Raw genomic sequence first — 19,091 nt, 5'->3', positions numbered from 1 at the left:
TTTACCAGGGCTTACTGAATGCAGCGTTGGTACCCTGCCGGAGCAACAGGGCCGGTTCAGCTGGTGAAGCCCAGGGGATATTTTGAAACATCTGCATGCAGCACCACCAGAGCAGTGAATGTGGGGACAGCCCCCTGCAGTGCAGGATCCTTGGGTGATATTTTATTCCTGTGGGTGGGCCACCCTATATATCAGGGGCAGCTCTGGGTAACAAATTATCCAAAGCTGAGAGGGACATATATGTTGGAGTTAGGGAGGTTCTCCTTTCAGAGTGGAAGTCTTTTACTAAGGGAAGTTGGAAGTCATTTTTTCATTGGCTGTTTACAGAGTTCCCAGATATTTCTGTGTATTCTTTTTGTCTTATAGCATTCTGAGACTGAGTCAGAGAAAGTCTCTATTTTTAGAAAACTCAGGGAGTGATAAGAGTCGCAAAATTTTTTCCCAAGTTTTCATATGATTTATGGAGTTTTCTCAAGGGTTCAAAGTTCTTATATTCAATCCAGTCTTTGAGTTCTTCCCCCGCATTCCTGAACCCACTGACACCATTAGGATGAGAGACAGAAACTGCTGTAAAGCACAGACAAGCCACCTGCTGTCTGCCATCTCCCCTCCTTCTCTACCCCCTGCCCAGGTCTGTACTGATCACACCGGCCTGGATTCTACCCTAACCCATTCTCCAGTACCTCTCCTCACTGGATCCCCCTCAGATAGCTCACAAAATGGAGTCCCTCCACTGCTGGGTGGAAAACCTGCTGCTCAGTGATACAACTAGATGGCCAGAGAAATCCAACTTCCAATCATCATTAGGAATGCTGAACAAAATATTGGGAAATTTGGTGCCCAAATAACAAAAGTAAAATATGTTCCAGCTCCCAAGGGTACTGTGACATGGAGAAAGTGTATTCTGAAAGAAAAAAGACTGCAGAGGAAGCACAACTTCAAACAAACTCTGTTACCTGACCATGAGGAGTCAGAGCAGGGGTGTGAACCTTCATTCAGAGGAAACAGCAATCCCACTCACTAAACCCCTAAAAACCTCCAGGTTCCTGTGGACTCCAACCATGGACAGAAGGAAAAGCCCCACAGATGATGCCCAAAAGTCTAAGAGCAGAGGTGCTGGAAGCCTCCATGGGGCACACATCTCCCTTCAGTCTGAGCCTGCACCTGGTGCATTATTTAGTGCCAAGTGAGAAAGAAGCAATGCCTAATGAAGTGTTAATGGGCTTTGGGAAGTTTCACCAACCTTTCCAGAGCTGTCAGCTCTGGCTGCCTGGCAGAAAAGACAACTGATCTTGCTTCCAAATTACAGGCAGCACAGCTCTTAGGGCAACTGTCTCTCTGTGTTTGCATCCAGCCACCTCCAGCAGCTTGAAGTGTGCTCAAAGTGCAAGGAAGCACTTGATCAAAATCCAGCTCACACTGTAGACAGCGAGGAACAAGTGCCCAAAGCATTACAGACACAACAACAATCGAATCTGGGGAGGGATTTGACAGGTTACAGGTTGATGACACTGCTGCAGTCCCGGTGGAAATGTGGATTGATGCAATTAGCAACAGGGAACTGGAAACTCAGCAGAGGAAAACTGGGAACACATCTATAAAAGATGAGCTGCTGCGCCATTGCAGAGAAGCACAAAATCCTGTGTGAGCTCAGAACAGGAACAAGTTGAAACAGGAGTGAGATGGGGCAAACGCAGCTCCAAGCTCCCTCCCAGTGCCCAGAACTGCAGATCCAAATTCTAAATTCAAACACTTGAATTTGCTTCCCCCAGAGAGACTGGCCTAGTTTGCCACAGGGATACAACGGGAGAGGGAGTGGGGGTGTCCTGGAGACATGGGCAGCAGCAGGCAAACCCTGAGCCCAGCCAGGCTCTGCTCAGCTGCCAGTGAGTGCAGCCACATGGAAAACATGGCAAGATGCAGAACCAGTGGGATGGACACGCTGCCGAGTTGCGTGGCTCTGCTGCAGCACCAAAAGGTGAATCCCTGTGCAGCCACAGCAGCAGCTGTGCCAGGTCAGCTCCCTGCCAGCCAGAGCTGAGCTCACACTGGGAAAGTGTGGCCAGAGGCTACAGGGATGGGCTCATGCTGGCAGCAGGGCCCCAGCCTTGGCTAACACGTGCTGAAGGTGTCAGTGCCAGTCCTCACAGGGATTTCACTGCAGAAGAACCCCAGGAGACAGAAACCCAGGCTGGCAGCAGGAGACCAAGGCCGGCTCCTCTTTGTGCCACGTTCCCAGTGCTGGGGTCTGTAGCAGTCAGAACATGAGGCAGGACACCATTTAAGTCTTTATAAGAGTAACCAAAATTACTCTCCTCTGTGAATACTGACAAGCTCCCCACTTCTACAAGCCCTTCACTGGATGTGCCCAACATGGAATAACTACAAAAATGAAGCGGAATAAGGCACCCGAGCAGTGGAGAAGGTGCTTGTGAACAAACCCTGCAATGAGGTTTCTAATGATTGTTCTGCTCCAACAAAGCTGGTGGGGATCTGCCAGGCTGAATAATGAGCAGGGACACCACACGCCTTCCATACATAATGGTACAGAAATGGAATATAAGTATATACTGCAGCTCTGTGGAACGCAGGGGCTTTTGTAGCCATTTATGTTATACAAAGATTTACATTTGGAAAAGTCATTCTGCTATATCTGGCAGAAATTTCAAGACAAATGGAACCCATACTTATTCTTTCAATGATAATACTGAGCACAGGATAAAGCTCTTAAATTCAGAGCACTTTATAAAAATTAATTACTACTTAGTTCACCCTTGTGAGGTGGGAAGGTATTACACCTGCATATACATGAGGACACCAAAGCACAAGTGGATTAAACAGCTTGTTCAGGATCCCAGAGACAGGCTAATTGTTAAAATATGTATGCACATGTGCATCTGTGTGTGTTTGAATGGGTTTGGCCCCTCCAGAGCCTTCTCAGCACACAGAGGCCAAGCTGCTCTGCTGGGCTCCTCTCACCACAGAGTCCCAGGCATGTCTAATGAAAGACACCAACCCAAAGAAAGGGAAGAGAGTTTTTGTGGTTTGCACAGATGGAAATAAAAGCTAGCTTTCAAACAGGCGAGGAACAGAAAAGCCATTGTTAAAAAGCTGTGCAGTGCTCGAGTGACAGCTCCTAATCAGCTTGCCACTGAGCAGCGTCACACCGGAGCACAGCAGACCTGGGAATCCACGTGCCAACAAACGTTATAAAACCTGGCCCTTGACAAATGAAGAGAGAAAGGGCTGTGGAGCCAGTCACAGAGACAGCCCCCCACCCACAGGGGGCTGGCAGCCCACTCCTCCTGCTCCAGTGACCTGAAAGCCCTGGAGCAACCTCTCCCCTCCTTGGACGCTTTGCTCACCACCTCCAGTCCCTGCACTGGGTCACGAGTCCTCCTCTCTGTGTGAGCACCAGCAAAAGCACACATTGTCATGGGCACAAACAGCTCTTGGAGCGTCTGCAAGGCTCCTGTCAGTGCTGGCAGGTGGGTTCCAGAGGCATGCTATAATTAGCAGTTACCTGGACGCAGGGTTTGCCACTGACCTGTGGGGTAAAACACTTCCAGGTCTTCAGGATCAGCGTCATCCTCTGTCCCGAGCTCCTTCCCACTGTCATCTTTTATGTCGCTCTCTTCTGTTTTTGTAAGGGCAAACTCCTTTTGGAGAGAAGAGATTCAGCTCATTAGCAATTGCATCTGGGTAATTTAGTGCTGGCTGAGAATACAAAATTTTTTCCCTCGCCAGCAGATTTTTTTTTTTTTATTCTTTCCACATGGTTAAATTTAGATTTAAAGTATATTAAAGGTTAAACATGCATAACTAGCATGACATTTGTGCTGAACAAAGCAACGCAGCTTATTTCCTATTCCAGAGCAGGTTGCAGGTTTCAAACCAGCTCTCACAGAGCCTTACCTGTATTTCCTCCTGTCAGAGGCAGGAGCCCTGGCTATTATTAGGGTTGTATAACATTGTAAGACCCCGTTTTCCCTTGCCTAAAAATATGTCAAACTTTTAACTTTTTTCAGCTGAAATTTTCCACACAAGTGGAATGCCTCAAGGCTTGTTGGTTGGTTTGGGGTTTGGTGAGTTTTTTTGGGTTTTGTTGGGTTGGTTTTTTTTTTTTTTTCTTTTTCTTAAATGCACTTATTTCAGGCTTGGAGAAGATTTCACCTAAAATAGTTCAACTGTTTCCAAAGTAGGACACAGGAAAAAACACACTGAGCTGCCCACATGATACAAATGTGAGGATCCTCTTCTCCACCCTCTTCCAGTGTTCTCCAAGGCTTTAAAAACAATGAGGCAGGGATTAAATCACCACCTCCATGGCAAGCGCAGCACGAGGCTGGCAGAGGTGTGGGAGAGCAGCCAGCACGAGCAGCTCGATGTTACACCAAGGGAAGAACAGCAGGGAAAAAAATCCTTGCTGTGAGGGAAACCTTGGTGTTCAATGGAAAGCCTCCCTAGGGAGCTGGTGGGAGTCACAAAAAACTCTGGAGAGTGCACAGAAATGACCTGTACTCTCACACCTGGCACTGACTCTGGGTCTGGGCTGTTCTGGTTCCAGCAGGAACAGATGAACTGGTCCAGGCTCATCATCCCCACAGCTCAGTGCCTGCTGAAGGGAATATTTTCAGCTTCTGAGATCACCAATTCAGTCACCACTGAGGAATTTGAGTTAACCACCCTACAGGGAATGATTAGTCCTAATTGTTGGCAATTAAGATGGAGTTACAGCTCACTTCATGAAGTGTTTGGTTCTTAATCCTTAGGATGTTTTCACAGGGAAAAATGTAAGTAAATTCAGAGGTTAACTGGGAAATTCTGGGACACATTCTGCCTTCAGTTCTTCCACTCTTTGGGAAAAAAATGCATGCACATTTTCTGTCAGAATTTGGATGCTCTGCATATAAATATCCGTTTCCAGCCTAGAAGAGTCTTTCTGAGCAACAGAAATGTCAACCTGAGCAAAACACACAGAGTAGCAACAACAGTGTGGATGTGGCACTTGGGGACGTGGGCTGGTGGTGGCCTTGGCAGCACTGGGTTAAAGGTTGTACTCAATGATCACAAAGGTCTCTCCCAACCTACACAATTGCACAATTCCATGATTGTGGTAACACACAAGGAAGGCTGACAAACCTATAGAATGTTTTTATTTCAGCTGTGGAAAGCGACTGTGATTTCAGAAATGCACGAGGAACCAGATCTTAACTCCTGCTTTTGCTGAGTGCATCAGGGGCTTGGAATTGTTTAAATTACAACAAATGGTTAAAGCTCAGGAACAATCACAGCCATAAAAGCCCAGGTTCTGCAGATGAAAATCAATGTTAACATTTTCTGAGCCAAGACTCAACAGGATTAAAAAAGAGTGAGTGGAGCAGTTATTACTTAGCTGATTTCCACAGCTCTGTGATTATCCAAGAGGGAGTTAGTGATACAGGCTATTGAAAATTTACCACCAGGCCTCCCAGTGCTGGATCTGTTCAAACACATAATGGAGACAGCTGATGTTTACCAGCTCTGCTCAGGAAAAGTGTGGGGTTTAAACGCTCAGTAAGGATAAAAGGATGTGACTTGGTTCATTTAAGTGCTGCTGTCACTGCCTGGCCACAGCTGCTTTGCAATACCCCATTTTCATTAGCATTTCTAGCAAAAACGGGCAGCACCACACAAGCGATTCTTCATTTACACAGAAATCAGCAGAACCCTTTCTGGTTTGTTTTCATAATTCAAGCAGGAGAAAGACATTTCCTAAAGAATAATGGGCATTTCCTTGAAGGCAAAAAGCATCTGTGTTTTATCAGTCTGAAGTCAAGTGGAGCAGCCAAAACTTACAGGCACTCTCTGTCCCAGGCTGGAGCAGGAGAGGAGCACAGAGCCCAGCAGCAGCAGCAGGCTGACCCTGGAGGTGCTGGAGAGGAGCCTGGCCCAAGGAGACATTGCCACCAGCCTGAAATGCAAAGCAAAACAAACCCAACCGTATTTTTCTTTCCATTTTTGCAGGTTTCAGGACTCTTTACACAACACTTTGCCACACAGCGTGGGATCAGGGGTGTGACATGGCAGGAGGCACAACACCTCGAGGTGTGAGCACAGGGACTCGTGGGGCTCACTGCTAATGGGGTTTGTGACAGGTAATGCCAAGAACTCATACTGACCCCACAGGGGATGATATCTCTCCTGGAAAATATGAGGAGACCTGCAAGACTTGTTTAAAATCTCTGTGTCAGTGCCATGGATGACAACTGGAGGGAAAAATAAAAAGCTGTGCAATCCCTAGGTGAAGGCTTTTTATGCCTGTGCCTCATTTTAAGCACTGAAGTAGCTGCGTTAATTCAAATTAAACAAAACAACCAGCTGTCCAAGGAGCAGGGGTTCATCTAATCTATATGTAGGTTTTTCTTGAGGAAAACAACATTTTGCAGAGGTCAGCAAGGTTTACTCAGTGGTTCCTACAGCACAAGGCTTTCCCTGCTGCTCAGAGCAGAGGCTCAGCCCAGCCATGGGGCCAGGAGCTGGCTCTGACCATGCTCAGGTGTTCCAGGGAGCAGAGCCATGGCACAGACCCACTCTGATGGGGCACAGAGCCACTCTGATGGGTACAGAGCCACCCTGATGGGGCACAGAGCCACCCTAATGGGGTACAGAGCCACCCTGATGGGGCACAGAGCCACCCTGATGGGGCACAGAGCCACCCTGATGGGTACAGAGCCACCCTGATGGGGCACAGAGCCATCCTGATGGGTATAGAGCCACCCTGATGGGGCACAGAGCCATCCTGATGGGTACAGAGCCACCCTGATGGGGTACAGAGCCACCCTGATGGGTACAGAGCCACCCTGATGGGGCACAGAGCCACCCTGATGGGTACAGAGCCACCCTGATGGGGCACAGAGCCACCCTGATGGGGCACAGAGCCACCCTGATGGAGGACAGAGCCATCCTGATGGGTATAGAGTCACCCTGATGGGTACAGAGCCACCCTGATGGAGCACAGAGCCATCCTGATGGGTACAGAGCCACCCTGATGGGTACAGAGCCACAGCACAGACCCACCCTAATGGAGCACAGAGCCACCCTGATGGGCACAGAGCCACCCTGATGGGTACAGAGCCACGGCACAGACCCACCCTAATGGAGCACAGAGCCACCTTGATGGGTACAGAGCCACCCTGATGGGTACAGAGCCACCCTAATGGAGCACAGAGCCACCCTGATGGGGCACAGAGCACATCACAGGGAAATGAAGGCTGCTGCTGCTGCTGTGGGTGCCAGTGCCTGGGCACAGAGCAGTTGTGCCCACCCTGCGTGTGAGCACACACACGTGTGCCCCCAGTGCCTCACACGAGGCTCGGGATCCACCTGCAGCCTTCAGCTCTCTGCTGGGCTAGGGAGTGCAGCAGCCTGCCAGCACACAGGCTGCACAAGTATTTCCTTTGATTGGCTCTAAATTTACACGCTGCTAAATTAAACTAAATGAGGTCTTTTGAAAGAAGATAGGACTGATTAGTTCCATTCAAACACTCCTTCATTACTCATCCCTCCATCAAGTCTGCTCCTACTCCGATCCAGGTTTTAAAGAAGTTCCTCCCCTACACACAGTCCGAAATATCTTGCTTTGCTGTCCATCAGGGTGGCACATCAGATAGCAGAGCTCTCCCTCACTGAAGCAACCACTTTGTGTCCCACAAAGCAGAAAACCTGCTCACAGCAGCACCCACCACCAGCTCCTGGCACCAAAGAGCCTCTGCCCCCAGAAGCCTTCAGGGACGTGGAGGGAAGCCTCCTCTCCTTCCACCCTTTCACTGGTACCTTGTCCCTACACTCCACTTTGTTATTTCTTCCTCTCCCTGCTTGGTTTTTGCCAGAAAAGGAAGAGGAAACCAGGAGAGGGACAGAGCAGAGGTAACAGTGCACCTGATGTACTTCTGCAGCCTCCAAAAACTCCTGAGCCAGGGTCTTCCTGAGCAGCAGCCTCTTCCTTTGAGCCACCTCGACCCCATCAACTGGATTTTTCTCATTAATTGGTTTTGGAACAGATCTGGATTTCTGACACCCAGCTTTTTACACAGGAACAGGTTTCTTGGTTTGATTGAGGTTTTTTCAGTTATAAAACAAGCAGCAAGACTGGAATAATGAAAAATAGATGTATCCCTCAAACTTTATCTGCAAGCCTGGAAATAAAAAAAAAAATAATAATAAAAAAAAAAAAAATTAAAAAAAAAAAAAAAAGAAGAAAGAGAAATTCAACAAAGCAGTGGCTGAAAGCAAACGCACACTCCCAATAAAAATAGAGCTCACATGTACCAAGGAGGCTGCTAGCAAATGACAGCACAGCCTCTTCCAAGCCTCCAGCCTCCTGCCTGCCTGGCAGATGACATCTGCACAACAATTAGCACTTTGCTTCAGTCCCAGGTAGGCAGGAGGAGCCGACATGTGCAACAGGGGCTCTGGAGCTCCTGGAGAGGAGCTTCTGCACAGGCTGACATCTCCTTACAGACAGACACACACAGAGAGCAGGAGAGGATTTCCACACAGAATGTTCTGTGGACACAATGAGAGCAGGAGAGGATTTCCACACAGAATGTTCTGTGGATACAGTGGATTTCCAGAAACAACTCTCACAGCCTGTGAAGCAGAAAGGGTGGTCGTGGTGACCCCACCTGCACACGGAATGTTTGCTTGGATTTGAGGGCATCTTTGGGGATCCAGCACGTACAGCAGCCAGGCAGCAGCAAAACTGCACTAGGAAGGTCACAAATTCCCCTTGTGCAGAGTGGAGGGGCTGGTTTTTTCTCAATAATCCTTTTTGTCAAACAAAATCAGGCACTAGGGAAAGAGCAAAGGGTCAGACTCTGAGAAGTCTCCTCTGCGGGCAGTAACCCTCCTGTCAGAGATGGGGATGTTGCTGGCTGGGAGGTTCTGCTCCACAGCTCCAGACATCCTGGTCTGCACCAACAGCAGCAGAAACAGCCCAGAGCTGTGCTCCCCATTAGCAGGGACATTCCAGTGAGGGCAGAGCTGTGCACAGGGGGCTGCACAGCCCCGGGAATGCAGCTCCCACAGCCACAGGTGACAGCCCCAAGGCAGCCAGAGAGAGGAGCACATGTCATTGATGCCTCCTGCTGCTGGCAGCACTGCCCTCACAGCCCAGCACAGAGCCCACACTGCCCGTCCTGTGCCACTCCAACAAATCCTCCTGGAGCCTCATCTGAGCCCTGACCTGCTGCTCCAGGAGAGCACACAGACATCCCAGAGCCCCTCAGCCCCAACATCAGCCTCTGGCTTTGCAGCCAGCTGGAAGCAGAATTCCAGAATCACTGAGCTTGGAAGAGACTGCCAGGACCACTGAGTCCAAGTTGTGCCTGATCCCCTGCCCAGAGCACTCAGTGCCACCTCCAGCCCTTCCTGGGCGCCTCCAGGGATGGGAACTCCAAACCCCCCTGGGCAGCCCCTCCCAATCCCTGAGCCCCCTTTCCATGGGGAAATTCCTGCTGTGCCCACCCTGGGCCTGTAGGCAATTTCCTCTTGTCTTGTCCCTCATTCCCTGGGAGCAGAGCCTGACTCCAACCTGGCTCCTCCCTCCTGGAAAAGGTTCCCCTGAGCCTCCTTTTCTCCAGGCTGAGCCCCTTTCCCAGCTGCTCCTCACAGTTCCATACACTGCTGGGACTCTCCAGCCCCTTCCCAGCTCTGTTCCCTTCCCTGGACATGCTCCAGCCCCTCCATGTTTGTCTTGCCATGAGAGCTCAGAACTGGACACAAGACTGGAGGTCCCTCAGCAGTGCCAGCACAGGGGACAGGCACTGTCCTGCTCCTGCTGCCACCCCAGTGCTGATACAAAAACACCAATTGTCTCCAAGAATAAGCAATACCAATAAGCTAATCCTTGTTTTCACCTAGGGATGACCTGAGGGAGCAGGACTGGTATTACAGCCTTACAAACTGTCTGCAGGTTAACTCAGGGCAGGTTTCTGTCCAGCCAGCCTCACTGAGATGGCAAGGGGAGCACCAGCAGCACACTGTGCCATCCAGCACAAAGCACCAACAGAGCTCCCTCGGTGAGAGCAGGGCAGGGATGGGAACCCCCAGGCACCTCCAGCTGAAGCAGGGCACAAAGCCTGGCGGCACTCACAGCCTCTGAGGCTGAAGGAGAAGTTCCCTGGGCAACAGCAGCTCAGGGAATGAGCTCCAGCCAGCCGTGCACGGGGGCTGTGGGACTGGAAAGGCTCTCAGGACACAGAGTGCACTCACAGCGAGCTGAGATCCCCTTCACACACAATGTCCTTCCAATGGTGGCATCCAGGGCCGAGCTCCTGTGACAGGCTGAGTGATGTGCAGTGCCACAGACAAAGAGAAGGAAATGCAGCTGACCTGACCTGCAATTTCCCTCCTCTGAGCAAGAGGGTCCCCAGGTCTGTGAGGAGCACTCATGTTTGCTGGTGTGCTACACACACCTTGGGAGCACCCTGTGGCCAGCTGTCCCTCCTGCTTGCCAACCGCACAGCTACACCAGCAGGAGAAAGAGGAGGCTTGGAGCTGAAATTCAGCCTATGCCTAGGACAGGAAACAGCTGGACGGCAAAGAGAGGATTATTGGGAGGCCACAGAGGATTACTGGGAGGCCACACTCTAATGCCCTTCCCCAGTCACTAGCTGGGTGTGCACAACCCTGTGCTTTCACACAGGACAACCTGCACACACCATCACCCGAGGCCAATGCCCAGGATGATCCCAGCAGCTCTGCTCCTCCAGGCATCCTGTCCTCAGGAAAGCACCCCTGTGCCTCCAGTGGGTGTCCCAGCCCCACTCCAGTGAGAGCCCCCAGCCCTGCCAGAGGGTCCCACCTGGGCACAAAGCCCCAGCCAGGCAGGGCAGCCCAGGGAGCAGCAGTTGTTTTCCAGCCCCCTCACACCTCCAGGATCCCAGTGGAGAGGGTGTAGCTGCCACACAGACCATTCCATTTATGTCGCTTATGAAATGGCTTTAAAAAAACATTTATTCTTCTTGCCTGCTCCTCATCATTTACTCCTACTAGGACTCTGCTCTGGCATGTTAAAAACACTCCTACACAAAGGGAAAAGTTGTGGGAACACCTTCTTGCTGCCTACAGAGAACCCACACAGCAAGGAAGCCACACTTTGAGGCTGGTAGGAATAAACTGGGCTGGCTGGGCCCAGCCTGAGCAGGGGCAGCAGGTCCTGCTCCAAACTTGAACCAGCCCACAGGAGGGAATTGTAACACGGGCACAGGGTGGCAGGGGCAGGATAACCATGGCACAAACACATGTTTACAGAGCTTGGCATCTACTGAGCACTGATGCAACCTTTGCAACCGCTGCTAACAAATAATAACAATAAATATTAATAACCCCTCCAGGCTACCTGTGCAGCCATCAGCTCACATCAGCCCCTCGAGCAGCAGCTTGGCCATGGCACCACCCAACACAGCTCTGACAGCCCTGCCAGGTGCCAGGAGCAGGACAGGGATGTGTCCAGCAGCAGGAGACAGCCCAGCAGTGCCTGGGCACGGTGGGGGCAGCTCCTGGCACCAGCAGCTTCACCAGCACTGCCACAGCTCCCCCAAGAGCAAGGGAGGCGTTGTTGTGTGTTGGATAAAGCCAGAACCGCCCCTTCTACGCGGCCACAGCAACCCTGACCCTGCTGTTTATACAGCTCACACAGTTTAACACTAAGCATCGTTTAGTCTATCATTTAAATTGACTTCATTCATTCATTCAGCAAGCTGCATTCACACAAAACGCTGCTCTCCAGAGGGCAGGAGCACAGCTTTGAGCGGGGGTGGTGTGAAGGCTGAGCAAGGCTGCCCTCACCCTCGTTAGCGGCCGTGGCACAGGGGCCACGCTCATTAGTGCTGCTGGCAGAAGGGGCCACGCTCCACCGGGGCTCAGCACGACCCCAATTCCATGAGCTGCCTCCCCCAGACCCTCCACGCCAGAGACAGACTGCTGAGTCCAGCACGGGGAATCTTCTCTGCCAGCATGGAGCGTGCAGAAGCAGAGCGTGCCTCGGAGATCAGAGGCTGAATTTATCATTTATTATTTATAAGCAGCGCATCTCTCTGAATTTCTGGCAGCTGCTCTCACAGGGCTCTGCTCTGCCTGCACACCACATGACACTGACTCCTCAGAGCTCTGGGGTTGGCAGGGACCTCTGGGCCCACACCAGAGCACTGGTGCTGATTTGCTCCAATTTAGGACTTCAGGACTTGCCTGGAGATGAGAGTGCACAGGGACCTTCAGGACAAACATCTTTCTAAAAGCTGTCACACTGCCTGACCTCCACCACATGAAACAGCTTTTCCCTTCCTCTTCGCCTCCCCACCACCCCGAATCCCAGCCAAAACACCTCTCATCCTACCCATACCTATTCCCTTCTCCCACTCCTTGCTGCAATTTCCCATGCACAGCACAGACAATAAGTGATGTTTTCTCCCCCCCTCAGATCTATCCTTTCCACCAGTTCCTATTTGCAAGGTGACACGTTGCCTCACACTATCCCAGAAACCTCCTGCTGATGTGGAACACTCTGCCCGAGCTTCCCCACATACACTCTGTACTTGATTACCCCACGCTTGCTGGGAGAAGAAGAACAAAATGCACTCCAGAGCCACTTACTGATTCCTGATTTGAATACGACCATGGCAGCAACACCATTTTTCCCTCCCTCTCCAAGGCTGGCACATGCCATGTCCAGTTCCCAGAGACAGGAACCTCACACCCAGCCCTTCTGTTCTGTCACCCTCAGGAGGGCCCATCTGGAGGAGCCATCACACACTAGGTACCAACACAGTATTCAAAACTACATGCAGAACTTGCAGAAGCACTTCGATCACCCACGGCTCCTGCTGGAAATTTTCCACAGTGTAAGAGTTTATTTTGTGGGCAGAAAGAGAGCAAGAAAATTAATTAAGGCAGAGTAAGAAGAAAAAACTCCTCCTGAAGTGAGTTAAATACACTAAAGCAGCAGTTGTGAGCAGGCCAAGTCCATTTTAAGGGCTATACATTTTCACTTCCACAGTCTTGAAAAGGAAAATAAAGAGACTTAGTTCTGTATGCATATTGTCCACCATTTGTTATTGTCTGTCTATTGATGCTCAGTTGAAAAACAAAATTCAATTAAACCCCACAGTACTGCATTGCCTGCCTTTGAAATATGCCTGCATTAGTGGATCATTACAGTAAATGAAATACAGCTTCATATCGGATTTTTCAAATGACGTCCTAAAACTGTTACAAATTAAATAATACTCCTGCAGAGAGAAATTAAGAGACAGTGTTTTTAGCAAGGGCAAAGAGATGTTTACAGATGAAGTCTGGAATAAGATGTGGAGGCAATGAGGCAGAGTTGCCACAGGGCCCTTCCAGACCTTGTTGGGAGGGTTCTGTGTACCAGAAACTAGAAAGGAAAGAGTGTGCCAGGGGCAGGCACACAGAAAGGGCAGTGTCCCAACCCCCCAAGAATGTCTGCATGACCAGAACAGGGTTTTGGGGTGTGCTTAGCCCAGAGAGGTGTTTCTGCATGGGGGAGAACTCACTGCAGCCACACACCCTCCACGTCCTCCCCAAACCCGGCCAAAGCAGCAGCAGCCATGGGAGGTGAAGCCTTGTAACCACTCAAAGCACTGAAAGCCTGGACACTCAGTGGGCAAGGAAAGGGATCCAGGAAGGTGCTGTTGTGGCAGGATGACAAATACCTACACAGGGAGGAGAAAAGCAACAGGAGCTTTGTTATCTCAGGGTAAGTAAAAGCACAAGTGGGTCAGTGAGTCAGCATTGGGCACAGCAGCAATGCCTGATGTGGAACACAGCAAAGCAGGTGAATATTGTATGAGCCTTACAGCTCTGGCTTCAAGAGATCTTCTCCTTAATAGCACCTGAGCTGATGCCAAGTGTTCTTTGATGATTTATTTACTCCAAGAAACCATTTTCCCTAAATAAGAGGAGCCCGTTACCGCATCCTTCTTCACATGAGCCTGGAAAAGGCTGCGCCCTGCAGCTCCTGTGGCCTCATCTCCATGGTGATGCACCAACACACACACACACACTGACTCCAGCAAGAAGGCAAACCTCCCCAAAGGAAAGGCTGAATCTGCCCAAAGGAAAGGCTGAACCTGCCCAAGGGAAAGGCTGAACCTCCCCAAAGGAAAGGCTGAACCTCCCAAAAAGAAAGGCTGAACCTGCCCAAGGGAGAGGCTGAACCTCCCCAAAGGAAAGGCTGAACCTCCCAAAAAGAAAGGCTGAACCTGCCCAAAGGAAAGGCTGAACCTCCCAAAAAGAAAGGCTGAACCTGCCCAAGGGAGAGGCTGAACCTGCCCAAGGGAGAGGCTGAACCTGCCCAAGGGAGAGGCTGAACCTGCCCAAGGGAGAGGCTGAACGTGCCCAAGGGAGAGGCTGAACAGCCCCCAGGGAAAGGCTGCAGGTGGCAGAGCTCTCAGCAGCACCAGGCCTGGCACAAGGTGTGCTGCAGGGGTTGGCAGGCAGGGCTTCCCTAAGAAGCAGAGCAGGTCAGCCTATCAACAGGCTGGAAATAAAGAAAACCTAGCAAGGGCACCTCTGGATCCATTTTATAGGAAAACAGCACATTTCCAGCTGCTGTCCATGCCAGGGAGCAGCAACTGAGAGACAAGTTCCTGTAGCTCTCATCAGCCTGTGAATCAATTATTTATAGGAAGAAGGTTCGGCATATAATCATTGAAAGCTGTCAACTTCCAGCCCACACAGAGCTTCCTCTGTGGAAAGGCTGCTGGTCTGTGAGCCAGGGACTCCTCACCCCTCGTGTCACAGGAATAAATGAGCAGCTGTGACACGAGGGGATCCATTACACTACAGCCACAATGAGCACTGGCACCCCAAGGCACTAACAGCACTCAGCAACATCGGGCAAAAACCACAGGAACACAGCAAATGCAGCCCAGCATCCTTCCTAAAGGAAAAATAGTGGTGAAAGGGCATTGGGAGTGATGCAACAGGGCTGGCACATGGAGCAGCTGGGGAAGGAGACTCTGACCAGGCTCTGTGGGGCCAGCCTGTCGAAGGCAAGGCAAGCACAGCACTCAAGCACCAGCCCAGTGCTCTGCTACCCCCACAGCAAAGCCTCTGTAGGGATCAACAACTCTCAGCCACTCACCTGCACACCCCCAATGCTCTCCATCAGGAGACTCTGGCTTTGTGCTTCCCAGGCTGTGGCAAAGCCACCCCTAATGGTTAAGAGCAGCACAAGCAGCTTGCAGAGAGGATGGAGATTGCTGAGGCTCTGCAGCTTCCGAGGGTGGGAGCAATCCTCCAGTGCCACAATCATCAGGCTGTGGGAGCACGCCAGGAGCAGGGCAGACAGAGGCTGAACACAAGCAGGCTTCACACTCCCAGGTACTGCAGGAAACGTGCTCATCCTCAGCTCACCAGCACTCTTTGAGCACAGCCAGAATGAGGTCTGAACATTAAAAACACCCCAGAGTGCTGCTCCCAGTCTGCTGGAGGAAATAGAGGGAGGGGGATGTCTGATGGGGAGGAGAGGGCGCAGGACAGGCACCTCTGGAAGAGCCCTGCCTCTGCAGTTCAAGGTTAAACACCTCCTTTGCACTCATCTCTGAATCTGCCTCTCTTTAAAGCTGCACCAGGTAATTAGAATCATTATAACTATTATTAGACCATAATATTATTATAGCATTTTTGCTACACTTGACATCTGTTGGCTGATAGATTTAACTGGTACATAAGAAATAACTGTGCAGAGATTTCTTGAAAATGAGCACCAACACGGAAGACATTAAAGCATTCTGCATTCAAAAAGTTAATTTTATGGAAGGACACTTGAAATAAAAATTCTAAAATTAGGCTAAACCTTTAAAACCTGCCGTTAAAGAAATTATTTGGGCTTTAAGTAGGCAACCATTTAAAAAATCCTGATTTTTATTTAGATGCTGGAAGACATATATGTGGCTTGGTACCTCCTTCAGATCAACATATGCATCTTTTTCCCATCTACTCCAGAGATTTCTAAATCATCCTTCCATCTTCCTTTCCCTCTCTCTGCAGCAGGCACTTGAATTATTTGGGCAGAGTCTGACTGCACAGGGAACCAGTATAATCAGGGCTCTTACAACTTGCTGTCTGCAAATCCTATAGAATTATCAGCAAACACACATCCAGAATAAAATACAGCTTCCTGCACCCCACGAAGCCCAAAGGGCTTTGCAAACTAGACTTGGGATGCAATTTATCCACCACTGAGATTCAGCTGTAATCCAGAGTGGAACACAACCTTTCCATCCATATTTAACTACAGCACACAGCCCCCTGGAGAAAAGTGAGGAAGAATCCAACAGAAGCCATAGGAAGGTTTTAGGGAGACTGCATTTTCTGCCCTGGAACTGAAATTAGGTCAGGGCATCCACCAAGTTGGACACAATGATGCTTGTAGGTGCCTTCCATCTCAGAATATTCCATGATTCCATGACTCTACCATCAGCCACAGACCAACAGAAAGAGGGCACAGCATCTCCATCCTGTTGATGGTGTCCCTGAAGCACAGCTGGATTGAACAGCTGGGTACCACAAGTTACCAGCCTGGAGAGGAGGAAGACATGAACACCCTGTGTTGTCCTTAAATTCAGTGGGGCCCAAATTTCGCCCCACAGTTACACCCATGTGCAAAGAAAGATGGAATAGCACTTCAGAAAAGGACCAATTCTTGAACCTCAGGCAGCTGAGCCCAGCAGCTCAGTACTCACAGAACTCAGGGAGGGTAGAGCTAGGCAGAGATGTTTGCTCCAGTGAAATCTATTTCAGCTCTTCCTTAAGCAGTTGGCACTGAGGTGACAGCAGAGGCCTGGTGCAGTGAGGTGTCCTGCAACCACACCCACCATGACACTATTTAGGAATAAAAATGAGCGTCATTAATTTCTCCAGAGCAGGTAGTTTTATCTTTTCCAGAGAAGAGCAACCACACAAGGAACTTGGAATTGCTTGAGGAGAAAAATGCATTTTTGCTACCTTAGCCACATACAGACAAGCCCAGCTCTCACTGAGGAGAGGCTTATAGAGAGAAAAGGGGAGCAGGAGATGCTGGACACAACTTCCCCCATGCACAGCCCACTGCTGAGGCAGCTCTGAACGGGAAGCAGGGCTGAGGATTGTCCCAGAGCTGTGACAGCCCCAGCAAGCATCAGCAAGAAGCCCCAGGTGAACAAAGTTCATGAAAGCTCTTAAAAATCACCTCAGCCTTCCAAAGGAGAGCACAACACAATCCTCCCCTACAGAGACCTGCCCATCACACCTCTGACCAGCACAAAGCAGGTTTTTCACTCTATCCATCTGATGCTTTCAATAGCCAGAGGAGCTGGGTCTGGGCAAGCTCACCTTCATGAGGCCCAGTGCTCATTAATAAGAAAAAAAAAGACCAACCAAAGCAACTCAACCCCACACACTTGAGGGGTAGCCATCAGCAATTCCCTGTCACCACAAGAGAAATCCTTGTGTATGAGCCCTGGGAGCTCAGCCCAGGTCTGCTTCTCTTCAACCTTTCCATTAATAGTTTGAACAAAGAAGAGAAAGCACTTTTATAAAACCTGAAAGGATGCCCAGGAGTTAAGAGCTGGAGGCACTCTGGAGGTCATGATGGGAATTGATAAACTGAAGAAAAGTTCCCAAAACACCAACAAATCAATAGAAAGAAAAGCTAAGAAAACAATGCAAAGAAGTGTACTTGAAAACAGCACAAACAGAGATCAAGCACACAAACAGAGTCCAGGGGAAAGTTCTCCAGACAGAGGGAACCTGGGGAAAACTGGGGACCAGACTAAATGTGCCAGCACTGTGACACCACAGCTCCAAAGAGCTGAACTCCCCTCTGTGATCCAGAAACATAAAATACCCAGTTCTGGGCTCTGTGCTGGTATCAGCTATGAGGTACACACAAACCAGAGGGTCTGGGCAGCCAGCAGAGCAGTCAGCAGTATAAAACATGCTGCCCTACACCAGCTGTGGAGGGGTTTCTCCATCCCTGCTCCCTCCAGGGCCAGGCCCAGCTCTCAGATTTTAACAGGGTTTACTCACAAGGAAAACCAGCCACAGGACTCCCCACTCTATGAAGGCAAGACACAAACTGGCTGCTCAGTTTGCTGCAAGGACAAGTTAGATGGGCTGTCAGGCTCTGAGAGTGGGATTCCATCAAGGCCCAGAGGGAACTGGGCCCTGTCCAGATCTGCACTACCATCCACCGCTGCCCAGCCTGGAGCCAAGCATCTCTCACCTGGCTCAGGACAGGGGCATGGACAAGGAGGCTGTTCCAGCCCTGTATTTCCTTTCAGCATCCTCCATCTGGCTACTCCTACAGCAGTGACAAAGCCAAATGAACAGCCTTCTCTTCCCCAAAATACAACAGAGCTCCTCATCCTGCTGAGGGGCACCCACACAACACAGAGCCAGCACTGCTGTGGCCGTTTCCATTCACGCCTTCCTTATCCCTCACTAACAGAGCTCATCAAGCTTCATTTGCCACCTGCTGCTGCAGCAGAGAAGCCAGCAGGGAATGGGATGCTGCCCTGGGGGAGGGCATGGTTTCCTAGCTTCCCTCCTCCCCTTCTACCCCACTGACCTCTGCAATGCCTGAAGCCCACAGGGGCCATCACCCAGCCCTGCCCACCCCAGACACCTTAATTTGAGGGGACAGTTGTTAAAAGCCATTGCCACAGGGTGTTACAAAGCAGGTGACACCAGAACACAGCTGCACCAAACCCAACCAGCAGCTTGGGAGAAACCCAGCGAGGGGGCAAAAGCTACAAATCTCATGCAAAAGCAGGGCTTAGCTCTCAGGAACGTTCCACATTTCCCAAAGACTCAGAGGGATTTGGGGTTTTGCTGAGCTGCCTCGTGAACCACAGCCAGAATGGATCTCACGGTGAGCAGGCGCCGTCTCCCTTGCAGGGCTGCTTCCCGGAGATCGCCAGCCTTGTGTCACTTCCCACTGCAGGTGCTAAGAATATCTGCGTGCTCATAAAAAATAGCAACCAGCTATTGAGAACTTATCAACAAAGTGCTCAACAAATCTTAATTAAAGCTGATTCACCTCC

At 50.3% G+C, this 19,091-nt stretch overlaps 1 long non-coding RNA gene across 1 annotated transcript; it reads right to left on the bottom strand.

Annotated features, from left to right (window-relative positions):
- Positions 1-3,549: 3,549 nt before the first annotated feature.
- Positions 3,550-8,146, bottom strand: LOC134433450 (uncharacterized). The gene is made up of 3 exons (XR_010031557.1): positions 7,921-8,146; positions 5,839-5,953; positions 3,550-3,659 (listed from the first exon to the last, which is right to left on the bottom strand). It is a non-coding gene; the product is annotated as an uncharacterized LOC134433450 (long non-coding RNA).
- Positions 8,147-19,091: the final 10,945 nt, after the last annotated feature.

Source organism: Melospiza melodia, unplaced genomic scaffold, assembly GCF_035770615.1.
Source record: "Melospiza melodia melodia isolate bMelMel2 unplaced genomic scaffold, bMelMel2.pri scaffold_18, whole genome shotgun sequence".
Classification (NCBI taxonomy): Eukaryota; Metazoa; Chordata; class Aves; order Passeriformes; family Passerellidae; genus Melospiza; species Melospiza melodia.
Note: the sequence above shows the minus strand (reverse complement) of the source record. Positions and strands in the feature narration are given on the sequence as shown.